The sequence below is a fragment of the Chenopodium album genome, chromosome 16, assembly GCF_948465745.1.
Source record: "Chenopodium album chromosome 16, dcCheAlbu1.1, whole genome shotgun sequence".
NCBI lineage: Eukaryota > Viridiplantae > Streptophyta > Magnoliopsida > Caryophyllales > Amaranthaceae > Chenopodium > Chenopodium album.
This window is the reverse complement of record NC_137849.1, coordinates 8,667,815-8,676,192: the sequence shown is the minus strand read 5'-3', so window position 1 is coordinate 8,676,192 and position 8,378 is coordinate 8,667,815. Positions and strand designations below refer to the sequence as shown.

The 8,378-nt window shown below is 34.2% G+C and overlaps 1 long non-coding RNA gene across 1 annotated transcript; it reads left to right on the top strand.

Moving 5' to 3' along the window:
* The first annotated feature begins 3,262 nt into the window (after positions 1-3,262).
* Positions 3,263-7,413, top strand: LOC145584846 (uncharacterized). Its single transcript, XR_014100429.1, has 5 exons — positions 3,263-3,470; positions 5,701-5,950; positions 6,045-6,128; positions 6,240-6,338; positions 7,103-7,413. It is a non-coding gene; the product is annotated as an uncharacterized LOC145584846 (long non-coding RNA).
* The last annotated feature ends 965 nt before the right edge of the window (positions 7,414-8,378 follow it).

Genomic DNA, 8,378 nt, shown 5'->3' with positions numbered 1-8,378 from the left:
ATGAGGAATTTTGTAAAAGAGGAAGGTTTAGAGAATAGAGAGAGAAGGAAAGCATCTAACTTTTAGAGTAGAGAGAGATGATTGTTGTGAATATTGTTGATGTTTCAAAATAAGGAGATACGACCCCTATTTATAGAAAAAATAGCACGGGATCAAAGAAAATCATATTCGGAATAAAATACCTCTTGTAGCCAATGACAGGAATCGGCGCCAAACAACAAGCTCGTCACCAGACGACGAAGGCCAGCGCCTGGCGACGACGCTGTCGTCTCGCGCTGATTTAAAAGTCAACGCGCTTTTACACGCGTAATTACCTTTAAAACCGGTTATAAGTAATTATGCGTCCAAGCATATTTAAAATCAAATTTAATATAATTTATTCAAAATAAAACATCTTTTTTACTAAAAATATAATTATCAATCCTAATCTTATTAGAATTAAAGAGAACCTTCTAAATATTCCTAGAAGATCAAAATCAATCCTAATTACTTTAGGAATAATAATTAATAGGCCCTCCTCTAGATCATTGGGCCACACATAAAAATCATTGGGCCTAATTTAATTTAATCCATAACTTCCTCATAATTCATCGGAATCGGACTTATAATATATCATTGGAAAGCTCTTTTCAAGCCCAATCCAACTACACTATTATTGGACCCTATCATGGACCAAACCAAATTGGACTGGCTATTTTTATATAAATAGAGTAAGAAAAGAAATATTTTTGAAAACAGAGAGAGAAATATTTTAATAAAAATATCCTCATCACTAGACTTTCCACACTTTCACCTCGTTCGGTAATCAAATGACGTGAAAGGTATTCATCATTGGGTTTGGTTTTGGAGAGACACTTTTGGGTGTCTACACTAGACATGGTACGATCAACAATGGGTCTTAGTGATCTTCCTATCTCTTTCTAGGGACACGCACTTCTAACCGCGGCACTAACACTGAATCGTGCTCCATCAAAAGCTATAGAAAAGACTCCATATGAATTATGGAGAAGAAACCTCCTAGGTTGTCTTTTCTCAAAATCTGGGGATGCGAAGCATATGTCAAATATTAACTTCTGACAAACTTCACCCCAAATTTGACAAGGTTTTCTTTGTGGGCTACCCAAAAGAAACCAAGGGGTATTACTTTTACAACAAATCCGAGAACAAAGTGTTTGTTGCTCGCGATGGTGTCTTATTGAAGAAGGAACACCTTTCCAAAAGGACAAGTGGGAGGAAAATCGAAGTCGATGAAGTTCGAGAGGACAAGCAACAAAATCAAAGTGACAGTCAAAGTGCTTAAACAGCATCTGTTAACGTTGGTCAAAATGTGCAAAGTCAAACCGACAATGCAAATGCTCAGTCCATTACCCCACGTAGGTCACAGAGGCGGCCAAAGTCTTAACTCGATAGATATCTTGGTGTCGTATTAACCGAGAATCAGTAAATCTTAGTAGTGGATGGAGACAAACCAGCAACCTACAAGCAAGCGATGGCGAGCTCTGACTCTGCTAAGTGGCAAAAAGCCATGAGATTTGAAATGGAATCCATGTTTGAAAATCAAGTATGGGACTTGGTTGACTTACCCGAAGGATACACACCTATCGGATGTAAGTGGATTTTCAAATTGAAAACCGACAAATATGGAAATGTATTCATTTACAAAGCTAGACTGGTAGAAAAGGTAGGCAAATTCATGGTGTTGATTATGATGAAACCTTTACTCCTGTCGCAATGCTTAAGTCTGTTCGGATCATCCTAGCGATTGCTGCATATTACAATTATGAAATATGGTAGATGGACGTCAAAACCGCCTTCCTCAATGGAATTTTGGAAGAAACTATGTGTAACACCCTAGAAATTCATTTCCTTTAAAATACCTGTTTTGCCCTTTTTAAAACTCAAAATAGGAAAATCTAAGATATTACCGCCACCGTGAAAACGGCTAAGGCAATTATCAAAGACACACAGTGGAAGACTGTCTTTAAAACCATTCAAAATAAGTCAACTTAAAAGTCAACCAAAGGAAAGTAAAGTCAAACGAAAACAACTTACAACTTGGAACCAATGTAGGCCCTTATAAAAACCAAATAAGACTTGAAAATCTTTGCGTTAGTGTCACCAGCATAATAATATTATAATCAATAAAGCAATAAATTACATCATAGTGTTATGGAAACTAAACATAATTCGCTCTTCACTCATGCCCACCATGAATATGCTTCACCACCTGAAAAGGTCCTCTCTACTTGTCCCCACTACTCGCGATTAGAAATGGGTCGTCGTAGGGCCAAAGTAAAGACAAGGCCAACAAAACATACAATCAGTAATGCTGAGTACATAAGCGTAAATAAAACACACTAACATGCTTTCATCCTATCATAACACAACTTACCGTGTTGCACCAATTTACAAGCTTACAACATACGACATGACCATCCAATAAATAACTAATTTATTTATTTATCTTGATTACGCATCGAACAGGTTTCCCCCTAACCTACCCCAATAAATTGGTACTAACACGGGAGCTAACCGTGCCAGTATAAAAGAACCACTCGTAAGTGGCAGAATTCCTGCGCATAATAAAATGGAAAATACAGCATCTTGTACTCCCAGTAGAAGTTATGGTCAAATATAAAGTCGCATAACTCCCCCATATGTTCATACTCAAGGTATATACGTTCTAAGAGTTTTGGTGCGTAATCTCTTTCACTTTACGTTGATTTACATATTATTAGACTTGGTGATGATTCTCAAACAATCATTTTAATTATTCAAACAATCAAACATACCAATTTAATTCTTGAATAATTAGTGACCACATAATATTTAATGTTGAACCCCTTTATAAATCTACCTCGGTGTCAAAGACACCTTAAACGCATAATGCGCCACAAATCCTATCCCTCGGTGTTGAAAATACCTTAAGTGCAATAAGCACTACACCAAAAACTAGATTAGAGATCGCCAAATATAGAACGGTTACCAAAGATAGGCGTTCTCCAGAAGAATATAGAACGTATTTATATAAGAGGCGTTCTGTATGTAAATACATATGGAACGTTTAGCATAGTTAACCGTTCTCTATTTCTTTTTACTGAAATAATTTTAAAAAATAATTAATTATTATAGATGATATAGAACGGTGATCTTGACAACCGTTTTGTATTGTATTAATTAATTGTTTTTTTAAATTATTAGGAGGAAAAAATATACGGAGTAATAATTTGCCCAAATTTATTAAAGGCGGCTAAAATGAATATTGAAGTGCGCGCTCCTCAATTTCACTTTCACGTTCATTTTCACTTCTGAGCACCGCACCACTCCATAGTATTGTTTATTGCTTCGTGAAACCTCCATAGTATAACCTTCAGCCGCTGACTGTTCGCCGTGCCGCCGCACCACCGCTCCACCGCCGCACCATTGATCCACCGCCGCACAACTTCTGAGCACCGCACCACTCCGCTAAGGTAGGTTCGAATCTTCTTGTTATAAAGTAATTGAATTTTGATTATTTGTCAATCAAACCGCATGAATCATTCGAAATATGAAGGAAACATAATTAAATTCATAGTTTTCATCTATTAAATTAATTTGCAATTTGAATTTTAGGTGATTGAAAAAAAATTTCAAAGTTCTAGTTTAAGGGTTAAATTCAATCGATTGTTTGTATGCAAATATTTCAGTTGAATTGCAGTAAGTTCAATCAAATTACCCTTAATTTTGTCGAATTTACATTTATTTCAATAGTAATCAAAATAATTTTAGCCAAATTAATTTTACCTAAGTTCAATTTAGAACCCTAATCAGATAAAGAAAGAAGGGTAGCCAAATTTTGCTGGAGGATGTCTTTGTTTTGATTTCGATGGTCATATAGTTGCTTATTTGTGGTTGAGTTTCGGTTAGCTCTTTACCCAATGTTGCTTATTATTTGCACACAGGTTTTTCTTTGGATGGTTTTTATTTGCACACCTCTGATTGATTTAGTTATTTTGATTTGCCAATTTTAGTAATAACTTCATGAGTTTGGAAGCTGGAATTTGTAAGATTGAATGAGATGATGAATTGAAATTAGACTTTTGGATTGAGATCAGGCTACAATTATTTGCATTTAGTCCAATAAAAATATAAATCACTTATCATTATCACAATGCATTCATTTTGACAACTTTGATGTCAAAATAATGATTTTCAGCTGTTAATAAAATATGAGGTTTATGCAAATGTCTGAGAGTTTAAATTTACCTAGAAAGTTGTTGTTTTTAGCAACTGGTCTCTTACCTTCATATACTGAGAATGAGATAACTGTTTGATAATTAGAGGCAGAAGAAAACCCGATAAAGGTGCAACATCAACAAGCACCATATCTTTCTTAGTACTCCACCAGCTAAGACAAAAGCATTTCCAATCCAATACTCTGAGATTTGAGAAGATCTGGAAACAGCTACCTAACCCCCAATGCCCTCAACACCCTAGTAATTCCCATACCAGATCTTCTACATCTTTTTGAATTTAAGACTAAAGTGTAGTTAAATGTTAGGATTCTTCTTATTATTAGAGTTTTTTTATAAAATTAAGTTCAATCAGTTTCAAATAAACACAATGCTTTGCTTCAATATCAAATCATGTTACTCTTACTCAGCTTTTACAAGTGACATGTCCAACTCAATAAAAGTACACAACATTAAAAATTAGTTTTCCTATTTTTACCTATCATATTTAAGGATAGGTAAAAATTACAGGAAAATTAGTAGCAGGACTAGCAGGTCATAATTGCATTTGAAATTGAGTGGTTGAAATATGAATTTGCTTTTAAAAATTGGACTACAGAAACAAGTTCCTTAACCAACTCTAAAGCCTTCTCTCCATTGGACTCGTTAGAATCTACCAGGTTGGCATGTTTACCTCCAAGGCCCAATCCTATCATAGAAAGATCTCTGATAACAATTGAGCCATAGGAAACCTTTTAATGAATTGCACAAGGAAGATCAGTTGACAGAGCTAGGCATGGCAGTGATACTACTTATCGGGATTGATAAAAGCTCAAAACCAAAATAATTATACGTGTGTGTGTGTTCAATCTTTCCCCTTCCAGCTAATTTCCATCTGGAAAATAAGGATGGGCTAAGAGTCAGAGTTTGTTAAGTGATCTTCTTACCAGTTTTAATCTGATGTTCTGACTCACCAGTTTTATCTGATGTTATGACTCACAGAGTGAAGGATTGATGTGCTTGTTTGTGTTCATCCCATCACTAAGATTCCACTACTATTTGTCTATCTATATCGACTCTGAATACCTTAGAGGAAATATGAGCTTTTCAGTAACAAACATATCTGGTGGGGTTTACAGCTTGCTAGAGAGGCTGGGCCGATGAAATTAATCATAGAGTGATTCACAATTGGTTATCCGGGCCTTGAAAACAGCTCGGAAGGAAGGAGTTTGTTCCATTTAATCATTGATGAGATTCTAGTTTGTTCCATTTAAGCATTGATGATATTATTGATGTAGCTCTTTCTAATTTATCTATATAATTTCTCCTTTGATGGGGTTCCTAAAAAAAAGAAAGAAAATTAAGACTGCAGTGTGGCTTCCAGAGATGATCAAGCCTCATAAAAGCTTGTTTATTCGAATTCAGGTATTGTTTTGATAAATGAATTTAGGTATTGTTATATCTGATATCTTTTATTTGAATTGTGCAGAGAGGATTTATAGTGCCGGAAGAACGTAGAAATTATGTATTAGGGAGAGCTTCAATCCGGTGGAGAGCTTTCAAGGCCAGATTAAGAAAGGGTTGGATGTACGACACCAAGGGAGTAAATCCAAATGTGATTTATAAAGTGGACATTGGATGTTGGTTTTTATTTATCCATGGGTTGGTTTGGTGCATTGCCTAGATCCCGCAGCAGTAAAAGATGAACCTCCTAAATTTGCTCAAATAATAATCAACAAGTATGTGCTAGATTACTTATTTTGTTACATGTTATAACTTCTTTTTATGAAAGTATTTCAATACTATTATTCTAATATTTTGATAATTACTTAGGGCAATGATCAATTTTAGCGCGGAACATCGAAAGGATATCACAAAAATAAAGAAGAACCTTACATTAAATGGATAAGCATAGAGGTATTTGTATCTTTAATTTAATTTTGCAATGCTTAGTACATACTATATGTTAATACATTATATAACTAGGTGTTTGATTTAACCCTCCCCTTTTTTTTTGGTTTGTATTAGTGTCCTTGTCAAGCTAATGGCTCTAGTGATAGTGGATATTACGTTTGTCGCTACATGATTGAGACAATTGAATCTAGGCAAATGATCATCCCGGACAAGGTACGACATTTAGTTTTAATGTATTTTGAGTAGCTGGTGCACACATGCATCTTGCATATTTTATATGTTGTATGCAAACCAACCTAGTGAGCAGGGGTATGAACTTGTACACTGCCAGGTTGATGAATTCAGCCTTGTGTGTATCAAGCTTTAACTTATCTTTATCTAGCATTGTGTCTATCAGCTGGGGTTCAATTTGGTTACGAGTGAAAACCATGTGGACACCAGGGTTTCTTTCTGTCACAGAATTGTTAAAGACGAGTGAGTTGCTTATATCTTGTGCATTTTTGTTGACGTATGACTTAATTGATAAATTCTCTTGGAGGTTTGTGTCTCCAGATTTCCTCTTTTTGGAGCTTCCCTCACCTTCAGTGGTTATGTTCTGTCAGAATTGAGCTTGTATCCCCTATGAATGTGAATTGGCTTCTCTTTGTTTATAGACTCAGAGCTAAGGGTTGTAGGATGTATTATATTCTTTCAATAATTGTGGTTTGGGTTCTTGTTTTGGGCTAGAAACTTCTGTTGTCGACCAGTCCCAACCTTATGAGCATGGGTATGAACTTAGATCAAATATGTACTAGATGTGGCACTGACAGAAACTATTATGCACATGGCTGTTATGTGTATTATGAGCAGCCTTTTTGGTATAGTATCTGTTGTTCTTATGAACTTTGATAACAAAACGATATACTTATTTATATTTAATTAGATGAATTTACTGTATATTATTAACTAATATGTATGTATTTTACATTGTTTTGTAGTATTTTAAGGAAGTTCCTCCTACATATTCTCAACAAATGATCAACAAGCTTAGGGAAAGGTGGATTTCATATGTTACCGGATACCATCAACCAAATGACGACGACGATGATTTATGTGAATTGTAGATCAATATGGTATTGGTATATCTAAGCATAATTTTTTTTAAATCAACATTAACTAAAAAGGTGTTTTGATATTTAACTCACGTATTTGTTTGTATAGAACAAATTTTGTATGAATGATTCAATTTAATTGTGGTTGGATGTTTTAAATTATATATATGAAGTACATTTTGATGGCTTTTGTCGTATCTGGAAATATTTTTGATAATTTTATTATACAAAAATTTATATTGCACGTACACAGGATCATGGATTTATTTTACATAGAAAATGTGGAATTTTTCTTACAGGATAAATGTACAAGATACAAAATAGGAATACAACAAATATAGGTCTAAAATGAAATACAAAAATAATACAAATTATTAAAATACAGGAATAATACAGTATAAAATATGTACAAGGGTAATTCGAATAATTATGGCCGGAATTTTTTTTAAAAAAAAAACATTAAAGAACTGTTATCTAACTTAACAGTTCTCTATTGTAATGCAATATAGAACGGTTAAGTGGCCTAAACCGTTCTTTATTCCTTCCTTAGTGTACGAATTTAAGAAGGGAAAAGAGAACGGTTGTGACTAACAACCGTTCTCTATTTGTTATTATATAAAACGCCTAAACGGCCCGTTCTCTATACTTTATACATCGTTTAGCAGAAGAACGCCCCTAAGGCGATCTATAAAGCCTATTATAACAGTTCTCTAAGGCCTTTGTTGTAGTAGTGAAGGCGCCAAAAATATAATTTATTCCTCATGTACAAAGACACTTAAATAGCTCATTTCTCATGCTTATAGCATCAATAAAAATTATATGAACCATAATAAAATTTCTTTTCAATATTCCAAACCAAATTAAACATTTGGTTTAATTAAACATGCTCATTATCATGCCAATAATAAAAGTATGGTTCATATACAACAGGTCAAATTAACTATTTCCAATCACCAATCCAATAATAATTTATTTTAACCCAACATGATTCACAAATAATTCCCCAAAACAATTCTCAATTCAATCATTCCAATTCAAATCACCAATCTCATTTCAATTCACCTATTCCAACCAATTCCTAGCATGACACTAACTTGGTATCACTCAAATAAATCCTAGCATGTTTCTACACGCTTAATAAATTTCCGAGTAAGCGTACGTT